This window comes from Lynx rufus, unplaced genomic scaffold (assembly GCF_022079265.1).
Source record: "Lynx rufus isolate CCGP_SWC_20201006 ecotype Redwood Valley unplaced genomic scaffold, mLynRuf1.p SCAF_4, whole genome shotgun sequence".
Classification (NCBI taxonomy): domain Eukaryota; kingdom Metazoa; phylum Chordata; class Mammalia; order Carnivora; family Felidae; genus Lynx; species Lynx rufus.
The window spans coordinates 107,190,900-107,204,297 of record NW_025814856.1 but is presented as its reverse complement, the minus strand read 5'-3'; positions in this window follow the sequence as shown (position 1 = coordinate 107,204,297).

Genomic DNA, 13,398 nt, shown 5'->3' with positions numbered 1-13,398 from the left:
TGCCCCAAAAGTGGGTTCATTTAATGACTTACTCAGTATCTTCTATTTTTTTATACAGAATTTTTATTGGAGGCACTCATATTGGATTATTGGAATGTCTACAAGTTTAATAAACGTACGCATTTCTAGTGTTATATACCCAATGTTTTTTTTTCTAATTTTTCCTGAGAACTGGTTACAAAAAAAAATCCTACACTGTAGATCTGTGTTTGTCTGTGTAGCTCATATGAAGTAGATATCCTTATGTATTTACATAATTACACAAATAAATGAAAATAGGGAAACATTTTTGAAAATCTTTCCAAGAAGTCAATTTATAGCATACTATCAAACAATACATCAGAAGTACCTCCTACCTTCATAATTTCTTATGTTTTCATGCTTGTCTTATCTTTCTTATCAGCAGCTCTGATTTATCCATTTAAAATTTTTATGTTATTTCTTTTTTGTTGTTGTTGCTTGTTTATTATCAGCATGTATTTTCGGAAATTTTCTTTGGATTTTTTTTTTAATTGATGAGATTTCATCCCAGTTTGTTAAAGAGAACCAGCTGTTTTCTTGCAAGATAATTTTCTGAAGCTGTTGTGTGCCATAATTACACTGCAATTACACAGCAATATCCATAAAAGCAGATGAGGATTCTGTGTGTCCTTTTACCTCATTAGAAGTTGCGAAAATGATAGATTCAGTCTATCTTAGTTTGACTATTGCCCTCTATTGGCAAATTCAAGTTCTGGTATCATTGAAAAGACGGCAGCAATAAAAACAGGCGAAGATTTTGTTTTTGTTTTTAAAAACTGTAGCAACATGTTAGGTCACAAGTTAACACCATCCAAAGCTTAAAAAACTCTTTTTATACTTAGAATTTAAAGCCATACCGTTAAAACCTAGCCATTAAAAAAAAAGTCACTTAAGCTAGTGATGTGTGAACTAGGGCTTTTTTCCAACATGTAATTGCAGAGCATTTAGGTTTCCTCCCTCACTCAAAATCTACTTGAATCTTAGCCCTCTTCGCAGAGAAAACCAGGGAGATCTTTTCCTTGTCCCAAGAATGTATCCTCTTCTTTGAGGCCATCTTCTTTCAGGAAAAGGAGTTTTTTACGTCTCTTACTATTTCCAAAATCAGCTATTCACTTTACCTTCAATATCACTGTGATTTAAAACAAACAAAACACTTGAATCTTTAGTCACAGGCAGAAGAAAAATTCATTTCTAATCAATTGCGGAGAAAGATTTTTCATCAGAGCCCTCATATTTTATGTATTAGGAGAAAGAAGGAAGATGTGCAAAAATCAGCTTTAAAAAACTTGGCTGAAACTTCCTCAAGTGCTGTGACATTTAACTGGAGTCTGCGGTGGGAAAGGTGCTCGTGGACAAACAAACACTATCTTGCATGTAGCCTTGGTTCTGAGTGGCTGGGGAATACAGTATTTTAATAGTTTTTACTTTGGCAGAACCAACAGGAAACAATCTGGTTTTGTAGCCAGCTAGACAACTGGAGAAAACAAATCTAGGAATACTTTAGGACTTTCTAGAACTCAGAACTTGTAATAGATTTTAACATTTTTAGAAACTCACGCTAAACTTCCTCTTCTAAACTTCACTTGTACCATTTACACCAGGTAATCTGCTATCTTCTCATGTAACATTCTTAATGTCATTGTTGGCTGTGCAGCAAACTTAGACAAGTTTAGCTGCAAAGTTTCTGGAGTGATGTCAGATTTAGGAGTTGAGAATTAAAATTAGTTCCTTTCTTTGCCAACACTAACACAAATCTTGGAGCACACTTCTTGGATGCACTAAAATGGTGACAGCTTAGATAACCACTGGGGAAGCTTTCCATATGAGAACTCTGATTAATTTAACAACTTTGGCTTAGCATGATCCCACCTCGGTTGCCTCTTCCTTTGTTTAATTAATAACACCCTTGCCGTTTTGAGAAGATTTATCTCACAAAACAAATTTCAAGCAGAACCCATAGTTGTACAGAAAAGGAGGAAGTATTTGCTTCTAATGGCTCATTTTGTTTCTTTTTCAACTCCTTCACCAAATGTCTGCTTGCACCTATATAGCATTTTGAAGCGAAAAGAAACTGCATAATTGACAAACTCTTTTCCTTTCGAGCAATTTCAGTCACTGCCTGTGAACCAGTGTCGGTTAGTCTTTAGCAGTTGACAAAACTATGCAGGTTGCACATTCAGAGAAAAACCTTCCCAATTTTCATGACAAGCACCTGGTCATGGAGAGAATTGGACTCTAACTTACTTAAGCTGTTAGTAGAAAAAAGAAGGGTGGGGCGGGGGACACCTGGGTGGCTCAGTGGGTTAAGGATCCAACTTCACCTCAGATCATCATCTCAGTGATCAGGAGTTTAAACCCCGCATCAGGCTCTGTGCTGACAGCTCAGAGCCTGGAGCCTAAGATTCTGTGCCTCCCTCTCTCTTTGCCCCTCCACCACTCACACTCCGTGTCTTTCTCTCAAAAATTAATAAAAATGAAAAAAAAAATCCTGTTTTTCTGGCTCTTCTTGGTTGGCTCATTTTCTGAATGTTCATATATCTAAGCCATATTTCAAACATTCTGCTTATCATAGTCTATTTTTCTTCATATATTGACACTCTGGTTAACCAAAAAATATTCTTGAATAACGTATAATAATTATTTATTCATTAATTTATAAAATAAATACAAATTTAGTATTTACTGTGGGTTAGTCAACATTATGCATGCTATAGATATAGCCATGAGTAAAACAAACACAACTCCCTACCCCCATGGAGCTTATCTTCCACTTGATGGAGACAGAAAATAAACCATTAATTATGGACCATTTCAAGTGGTACTAGCTCTTACAAGGAAAAAGAAAGCACAGTATAATTTTCAAGGTTCAAGCAGGGAAACAACTGTTATGAATGGACAATCATGGGACTTAGAGGAACATGTAATAACTGATCTTATCCCACTGTGATAGTTGCTAAGGAATCTATGCAAGACCCTTGCCTTTACATCTGGTAGTGAGCCTGAATCCCCATTTGTCTTCAGGGCAGGAGTTGGGCAGATAATCTGCCTGTGAAGCAGAGGAGAGCAAGGGCACACTGACATCTATTGAGATACATTTGATGTCCTGAGAACATACTGGGATCCAAGTTTGTTTCTCAGTACATTAAACCTTGATCACATGCAGGAGGGGACATTCTTCCCACTCAATGGCAGACCTGCCTGTCTCAGGACTAAGAGAAGCTAAAGATAGAGATGACAGGGCAGCAATGAGGGAGCTCAATACTATAGACTGCCTTCGGCATCTAAGATCAGACAGGGCTAAGGGCACCAGATTCAGTGGCATTGTCACCAGACACAGACTGTCCAAGAATGCAGGACACTAATGGATTCCAACTTTCAAATATTACAACAGTTTCTCTCAGAGCCAATCCTAACCTGGAATCATACAGGTAAAGGAATTTTGAGAGGCATAGGATCAGTTTAGCTCAATGGCACCACATAAAACCACATACAAGTAGCCATTTCAAGTGGGCAGTTGGATTCCTCAGTATGGGGTTTAGCAGAATTTTCTGTTTAGACATGTACATATGACAGTCCTTGCTATAGAGGTGGTATTTAAAACTTTAAAACTGAATGAGGTCATCTCAAGTAAAAACAGAGAAAAGGAAAAGAATCCTCAGTGACATTTCAATGTTTACAGGTCACGGAGCTATACACAACTGGTATGAAAACCCAAAAATGCTAACTAATGGTTAAGAGAAGAAATAAACCATTTCCAGAAATTAAAGAGGAATATGTTTCAAGGAGGACAAAAACCACCTCTTTCAAATGCTGATTATAGATAGGCTCAGTAAAATTAAGTTGCTAACTAAAGCCAACTTGGAAGATGTGGAGGTCACTGGTGACCTTGAAAGAACTCTTTCCTCAAGGGGATGGTGAATCTGACTGAATTGCATTTAAAACCCAATAGAAGGAATCGTAATGGAAACAATGTGCACAGTCAACTATTTTGAGGAATTTTCTTCTAAAACAGAGAACTCCAAGAGTAGAGAGAAGTAGGACCACATTTTTGTCTGTAGGTCTATTTTTAGACTGGTTAAGTCACATTGTATTATAGCCTGTTTCAATGCAGAGGAGATATACCAGTAGAGACAAAGACATTGATAAGTGGGAGAAACAAAGACAATCTTAATGGTAGAATTGTGCATTTTCAAAAGACTTTCTTCCCTGACACATCTAGAATATTAAAAATAAAAACCTTCATGTGAAACAAAATGAATTTAGTCTATGTCAGTATTATGGGCAGTTTTGGGCCCACCAGAAAGATTGAGACAGACTGCGAGAGAACATGGGAGAGACATATAGACAGATAAAAAATATCAATAGTGAGGGCTGGCAAATTCCATCACAAAAGCATTTAGGGGAACAAGGCTGTCTTAGTGAGGGAAACATCAACTGGGAAAAGAGAAGCTTGATAGAAAGCTTGAATACACAAGAGCTGTTACATGGCAAGAGGTCTGTGCACATGTATACACAAAGCACGAGGCCAAGAGGAGCAACCTGGAAGATGGCTGTGTAAGAAACAACTGGTGATCAGTTTTGGCATTCCTATAAGGTACCCCCTCTTAGTGAGCTGTCAGGAACATGTGTATCCAGGGAGAAGCTGAGTGACCGACTGCATCCCAGCCTGCAAGTTCTTTTGTTTATATTTTCTTTTTTTTTCCAGACAAAGCTCAGGCTTTGCTTTCCCTTCCCCCTGGACTATTGTGCAAACACCCGAAACCCCTTTTCCCTGTGTCCCTGCACTATTTCATTAATTCCCCATCTTGGCTTTTTGAAGCACAGTTCTTATTTTCCCATCATTCTGCTAAAAAACAAAAACAAATAAAAACAACAAAAACACAAAAAAATTTTTCACAAATTCTTAACTACAACCAGGTCGACAAACTTCTTAAAAATCCAAAGTTGTAGGTTTGTGAGCCATACAGTCTGTCACTGATATTCAACTTTCATGTCATTCCACAATAGCAGCTGAAACAATACTTCAATGAATGGCGTGTCTGTGTTTCAATAAAAAAGTAATTACAAAAACAGAAGGCCAACCGACAAACCATAGCTTGCCAACACTAACCTACAAAATAAAAATTCACATGACATGGTTTCTTATGAAGGCATTATCCTTGGTAACCAATTTGTCTTTTTAACCTTACCTTTTTACCTTGATGCAATCTATTGCAAACTCCTAACCACATGAGAAAAGGAGTTTACTGCTGCATAAAAAATACTAGCATCCACTTTTCCTCCACAATTATAGCAATATATTATGATAAAATGGTATCAATAGTCAGTATGAAAAATCATATTCTAAGTATGAAGAACTTAAAACAAGGTATTTCAATATGCAAACATAGTACTACTGAGGAGAAACAGACTTCCAGTTTGACACATACATACATGATACACTGAATTCACAGTCAAGAGTAATCATGTCCCCTTCAGTTGTATTTGTGTGTATACATATTTGCAGCTAGGAAACAGTGCACCTTTTTAGAGAAAATGAGGATTTTGTACCTACAGAGACTCAGTATCAAAGGTCTGTCATTTCCAGCATTTATGATATTGGCTAAGTTATCAATCCTCATTTTACTTTAGTATTTTTTCTCTGTGAAATGGTGGTGTCCTATGTATTTTCACATATATTTTGTTAGTTACAGGCCATTAATGGTTATTCTCAAAAAAATACTAATTTTTAAAAATTTACCTCAATGCCCTTACTGATGCTATGATTATACTAAGTAAGATGAACAATGTTGCCATCTTTCAACTATTTATTTGGATATTCAATGACTAATCTCTTCTCTCTCTGAAACTTTCACATCAGCTGATCCCTTTGCTATTTGTTTTTTTTTTTTTAATTTTTTTTTTCAACGTTTATTTATTTTTGGGACAGAGAGAGACAGAGCATGAACGGGGGAGGGGCAGAGAGAGAGGGAGACACAGAACCGGAAACATGCTCCAGGCTCTGAGCCATCAGCCCAGAGCCTGACGCGGGGCTCGAACTCACGGACCCCGAGATCGTGACCTGGGTGAAGTCGGACGCTCTGGAAAAACACAAGCAAGGTTCAAGGCCCTCAGGAGAGAGTGTGCTTCTGCAGCTCTGCTTTTGCTCTTGCTGCAGCATTTCCTGGTTCCAGTTTAGTCAGCAGATAATTCCTCAAATTACTTAAAGGTTTTCTTTCCTTTTCTAGTTTAGGAAACTTCAGGAGAGTTCAGGGAAGAGAGTTCTGTCACTTTAACTCTTTGGAGCTTTCTAATTCCCCGCCCCCCCCCCCCCCCCCAGTCTTTGATAACTCATTTCTGAAAACGTAAGACAGGGTTATGCTTAAATACTAAAAGCTTTAACATTGCTTCCCCATCTTGTTAATAAGGTTCACAAGTCATTCCTCTATAAAACAATTCTTTCCTCTTCAGAAGTAGCATCATAGTAATCCATATTAACCAGTAACATTTTTAAGCCTCTGAACTGACCTGTTCATCAATAAAAAATGTGACGGTATGAGAAAAGTATGGCCTCTAAAAACCTTGTATCCAGGAAATCAAGGACAATTGAGTTAATTTCTCTGTGATTTGTATGACCCAGATATTTGAATCATAGAAGCAAGTCCTTAGAGTACCCTTTCCCCTTTGCTCCCCCTTCTCCTCAGTGGTTTATCTAATCAAAGTAAGAAAAAAGGGAAAAGCAGTTCATTAAATAATAGCACATTTCATTGAAGATAACTGAATTTCATTCATCCTCGGCCGGCTTACTTTAGATCTTTTAGAATGTTTTTCTATCAGACATTGTATTAGCTTCCTATTGCTCTGTGGCAAATTGGCACAAAGGTAGCATTTTAGAATAACACAAAAACGTCAGCTTACTGTGAAGATCAGACGTCTAAAATGGGTTTCGCTGGGCTAACATCCGCGTGTTTCCAGGGCTGCATTGCATTCTGGAGGCTCTCCGAGAAACTCTGTTTTCTTGCCTGTGCCCCCTCTTTTTTAGAGGCTCCCTGTAATCCTTTACTCATTACCCTATTCCTCTATCCTCAAAGCTAGGAATATCCAGCCAAGCCCGTTTCGAGCTGCCACTTCCGTGAGTCTGTCCTTCCTGCCTTCCCCCTTGCCTGTTATAAAGAACCTTGTGATTGCATTGAACTCACCTGTGTAACACACAGGACTCTCCATCTTGAGGTTAGTTAATTCACAACCCAATTCCAGCTGTAATCTTCATTCCCCTTTGCCTTGTAAACTACATGATTTCAGGTTCCAAGACTTACAATGTGGACATCTCTTGGGGGTCATTTTCCTGCCTACCCTAGATACCTTCATTCAAGCAGTACTTAATAAAATAAAACAAAAAGGTTGGGTCTTTAATCTGATAGGTATGTCACACTTTGCCGTGAAAGACTGAGGTTTCTTTTAAGATTTTTCTAGTCAACTCACTTTGTGTTGCTTAATGTTTTCCTTCCCCCTAAGGCAGTGTTATGGCCTCCGTGTAGGCACTCTGCAAAAGCATATTTATTTCAGTACACTTCTTTCCTTCAAATAGACCGCATACTTTTCAAAAACAAAAGAGCTGCTGGGTTGTTCGCTCTAATTGAATTGCTTGCTCATGACACCTGGGTGGGGAGCCCATGGCTTTGGCTCCCACATAATCAACACATCAACTCTTAACAGGTATAATGTGACATGGTCACACTAAAATTTTTGTAAAGAAACTTTCTGGACTAATTTCTCTTACTCCCCACATCCTGTATTATTTTTCTTGGAATGCTTGGAAATTATGACTATTTTCATTGGTCCTTGGAATACTCCCACCAAAAATGACACTTAAAAGAACAAAAATTTCAGTTACCTAAGAAAGCATAAAATATTAAATTTATAGGCTTCTTAGAAATATAAACACAACTAAGCTGTACATGAATCTAGAGTTTGCAGTTTCATTATTTGTACAGCAAAAGATACATTACAGAAAACTGTGGGTATGTGGGAGATGCTCTTTGCTTTTCTTAAACATAGTCGTTTTATTTGTCCCATCCTTGCGCTGACCTAATGCCTATCACACTTGACTGAAAATAGAGTAGCATTTATAGGGCAAAGCCAGAAGATAGAAATCAATATCTGTCTTAAATGTAAATCATCAAAGAGATTCCATACAAATGATAAGAAAGGAGAAGGTGAAGGACTTAGTTATTTTTAATCAAGCCTGTTTTAAATAAACAGTGATTTGTGTTACAACACGAATCTGATTTTCAATATTTTGAGAAGAGGTCAGATGACGGCATGACATCTGGGCAAATGCTACCGATTTTTCAACTGAATAATTTTAAACTGAACAAAATTATTTTGGTTAACATAATTATTCTTATAAAGTATTTTTTCAAATTTACTTCAAATCACTCAACAGATATTACCTTGCATGAATGTCTCAAAAAATTCCATCAATGGCTTTTGGGAAGGTACATAATGCAACAAAATATAATATTTTATAATGTTTTTGTTTGTCAAACATAGTATTTATATTAATACTTTCTTATTAATTTCACTTCAGAGGCCTCATGAAAGTCATTAAATATTTATAGATGAGAAATTTGAACCACCTGAAAAGGGACCTAAAGGTACAGAAGGAGGCAAGTCAGTTGAAAGCAAGGATGTTTTCTCTGGATTCTAAAAAAGTAACTAAAATTCTGCTCCCAGAGGTGAGATCTCATTTTGAACTGCCATGCCATCAGTGATGTCACTCTCTATGGAGGTACTAAGAAAAATAAGAGTTCCCACTTTTTTTTAATGTTTATTTTTGAGAGAGGGGGAAAGAGAAACAGCATGAGTGGAGGAGGGGCAGAGAGAGAGGGATACGAAGAATCCGAAGCAGGCTCCAGGCTCTGAGCTGTCTGCACAAAGCCGGATGCAGGGCTTGAACCGATGAGCTGGGAGATCATGACCTGAGCTGAAGTCCTAACTGACTGAGCCACCCAGGTGCCCCAAGAGAGTTCCCACTTTTAAAGGTTCAGAGTTCAATGGAGAAAGACAGAAATGTAAATAATTAGGTACGGGTCTTACAAACAATATAATGAAAGGGAAAGCAAGCACCTGTTTGAGACAACTCAGAGGAGCCGATAGTAACATTTTAGGTCTGCATACCTCAAGCTAAAATGCACAAGTTACTGTGGGAATTTTCTCGCCCTACTGTTCAAAAAGGTAGCTATACCTTATGATTCTGGGAGAAAACACTTGTTTGCATCCATAATTTAAACCACACCAGCAACACATGGTATAAAAGTACTGATTGTGAACTCTTTTTTTTTTTTTTTTTTTTTTTAACAGAGAGAGCACAAGCAGTGGGAGAGGGGAAGAGGGAGAGAGAGGCAGAGGGGAAGAGAGAGAGACAGGGACGGAGAGAGACAGAGACAGAGAAGGAGAGAGAATCTTAAGCAGGCTCCATGTTCACCCCAGAACCCAACATGGGACTCGATCTCACAACCCTGGGATCATGACATGAGCTGAAAGCAAGTCAGACACTCAACCAACTGAGCCCCCCAAGCGCCCCATGAACACTTTCTAAATCTGTGTTAATTTGATCACATAAATTTCAGCCCATTACATTTAATCATATACTTGCATGAAATACAAAATAATTCTATATTAATTCTTATAGAATAATATAAATGGTCAAAACTCTCAACAAACAAATTGATTATATTTTTAAAAGTGTAATAAAGTATAACTTTGCATAGATAAATTGCCCATGGGAAATGAATTAGCATGGGCCTTGGGCTCAAAACAAAAACAGGTCATCAAGGAAAGCAATTAATAGCATTAGTCTCTTTTTACCAGATTCTAGGGAATCGGCATGTGTTAACAAAAAAATCGCACAGCACCAACCAACAAATAAAAGCCTTGTATTATTAGTGGAATAGTAATCTGGCACTCAAAGGAGAAAAGGACTAGTTATTAAGAATAACTATAAAAGCTGAAATGACAATTTTGAGAAGGTAGTTTTTGTGCTTTGACTCCTACATCTGATGAGACTATAGGCTTAAGCCTGGCCTTTGGGTGAACATTATGCACTTTTTAAAATTCTTTTAATTTTGCTCCAGAGCCGTTGTGTACAGATGTACAAGTTGTGCACTGCAAAACCCTAGGGGCCTCATTCACATTGTGTGAATCACATCACAAAGTAATGTTCCAGAAGATAACAGTACACTTTCACATTCCAATATTACTATATTTCAACAGATGGAAAGAGTGTCTTGAGGAAGAGACGCCTCTTTCTGTTTTGTACATAAGCCCTCCGGTTACTCTTCAAAGGAATCTCATGGTATTCAATTAAATGCTAGAGGAATTTTTCCCTTTTATTATTTTTGCTTTGATGTCAAGTAAATGAAAACTTGAAAAGTAAATTGGAAAACAAAGAGGACAGTCCAGCCTTGACAAGTACACACATATCAGAAGAGAGTTTTTCTTATCACAAGGGAAACGTAGATAGTGAAATTCCTCCAAACTTTAATGTGACATTCACATAAAAATAATCTGGGGATTTTTTTTTAATGAAAGAAATAAAGAGTTGTATGTAGGGGTGTCTGTGTGGCTCAGTCGGTTAACCGTCTGACTCTTGGTTTCGGCTCAGGTCATGATCTCACGGTTCATGAATTCGAGCCCAAGGCCAGGCTGCAGAGCCTGCTTGAGATTCTCTGCCTCCCTCTCTCTGTGCCCCTAACCCATTTGCTCTCTCTCTCTTTCTCAAAATGAATAAACACTTAAAAAAAAAAGAGTTATATGTAATGGATAAAGGTGTTACATAACCCTTCTACACCTATAAGAGTCCAATTCAGGGTTTACTTAAGTCCCATAAAATTCTATTGCTGAAAGTTCTCAAAATTAAAAAATATAAATATATACCGAGATTGTATTTAAATACCATGGCTTATGCATATATATAATAGAAATTTTAGGCTTGGTAAAGTTCTGCAACAAAGACATCTCTAAATAAATCCACTGTTTATAATATTATCTTGCTTTACAGCATATTGTTCCTTCTAAGAGCCATTTTTCCCATCCTGTATAGAAGATGTATGTGGAATTTGTGTTGAAAAGCACTGTTTTCATGATATTCTACATATAAGTAGATTAAGAGGTATCACCTTATTTTCCCATTATATTGGGCACATTTTTTTTTAAAGGTCAAGACTAAAAAAAAAATGTAAACAATATAATTAGGGAGAAGAAATTTGACTTAAGAGATGAAGTGAAGTCTGCATTTTATTTTAACATTCTGGACCCTTAGCCATCTTTGCCTTTAGAGGCTGCGTTAAAGAACTTCCACTTAATTAACTGACACTGCTGATCTGAATTAATGACAAGATCCCTAGCACTTGTTTCCAGCTTTCTCCAGGGAGCCAGCTGAATGGAAAAGGCAGATTGAGAGAGTCTCCTTGGGACAACTGAATCCAGGAGATAGCATAGAGGCTAATTTCTATTGTGAGACCTTCATTAGTCATCTGTTGAACATAGTTACTGAGTTGGGAATATTGCTTTACCAAGACGTGAAAATACCCTCTTTTAAATAAATCTACTCAAATGTGCAAGATTTGAGATCCCCTTTGACAAGAACTTTTAACATTTCAGACATGTCAGGTAGCAAAGTAATAAATGTGAAGGCCAGAGGATTTCACGCTCAAAAATTCCACTGTGCAAAAATTAACTAAGAGGAAATCAGGATTGCTTAACACTTATTTCCAGACTATTACTATGACACAGCCCAAACTCTGACATGGCTTTTCTTTTTTATCCATTATAATTAATTCCATGGATTATAGGGACACACGCCCTCCATTCACAGGTGTTCAATTTTTTCATAGCAAAAGATACTTTACTCACTCGGCAGAACTGAAAATAACTAAAGATCAAAAATAAAATGTGAATTGCTTTCTGTAATTAAAAAAAAAGTCTAGACCACATCTCAATTTCAAAGGAGAAATAATGAGAAAGACAGAAAGTGCTTATGTCTTTAGGAACTTCCACAGTAAGTGTTCATTGCATTTATTTCCATACACATGGCAACTTTTTTTTTCTTTTTCCTGAGAAGTAGTGCTTATTGGCATGCTTAGAGCCACTAGTGAAAAAGAAGTAATTAGGAGTGAACTTTTTAGGAGCCAGTATAGGTTTTTCTGTTTAAAGATCATTTGCCATTACTATGCATGGTTTTCAAAATCTTCACGACTGTTAAATTGTCCATGGATAATGCTTCCCATTTATAATCCCATAGAAGAGAAAACAAAGTGTTAAAAAGTTAGTAATATACTAAGAAACATATAAACTTTGAAAGGATAAGCAATTTCACATATTAGGGGAAATAAGTGATTTATACTAGAGTCCTAATTTCAAGATTGCAACATGCAAATAACTTTTGACCAAAATGTTTAATTTACTTTTGGCCACTGGCAGTATGGTAGATGAGATACTATAGCACACTGTTCCACACCACAATAACCAGGATCTGCATGCAATTTAGTTTGCATTGTGTTGCTGGGTTGCTTATAAATGCCAAGAGTAATTTAAAAGAGCCTTTCTCTCTCCCCAAGAGACAGTCAGGAGCTGCAAATAGAACAATGAAAACAGGGGCTTCTGTGATGTCAGTTTCTCCTGAGGGCCTGTACAGTGCCAATTTGCAGACTGATTATTTAGGCGAAACAAGAAATTCCAAGGTTAGCTTGTGGACCTGAGAGGGACCAAGGAAATCTCACTTTAGTAGTACTCCATGGTCCCTGGCAGAAGGAAATGTAAATGTGCTCTGTGAGACAGGATCTCCAAGGTTTGCTCTCAGGACTCCCACTGATGAAAAATAATCAAAGAAAAAACAAACGTAGTGAGAATAAGCAAAACTAAACAGTATTAAACCCTCACTCTGTCAAAATGAAAATCAGAAATCTCAGGTATAGATTATAAAATAATTATAGATGAAATGCTTAAAGAAGACAAATAAAAGTGGGAGTAAGTGGTATGATCAAAAGTATAAGACAAATTAAAAAAAAACAAATGAAAATACTGGAAATAAAATAAATTATTTCAGGATAAAGTCGTCAACAAATGGATAAAACAGTAGATTAGACACAGCTGAAGAGAAAATGAATTATCAGGAAGGTAGAGCAGAAGTGTCCCAGCAGGCAGTAAGGAGAAACACAGAGGCTCAAGCCAGAAAACTTTAAAGAGGTAGAATGTTCCAGTGTAGATCTAATCAGGGTACCTAAAACAGCATAGAGAAAATAAAGGTGAGGGAACTTTGCAGGTAAAAAGGCAGCCAATATCTGAGAACTTGTCAAAGATAAGAAGACATTGAAGAATCCATACATACTGAAGGTA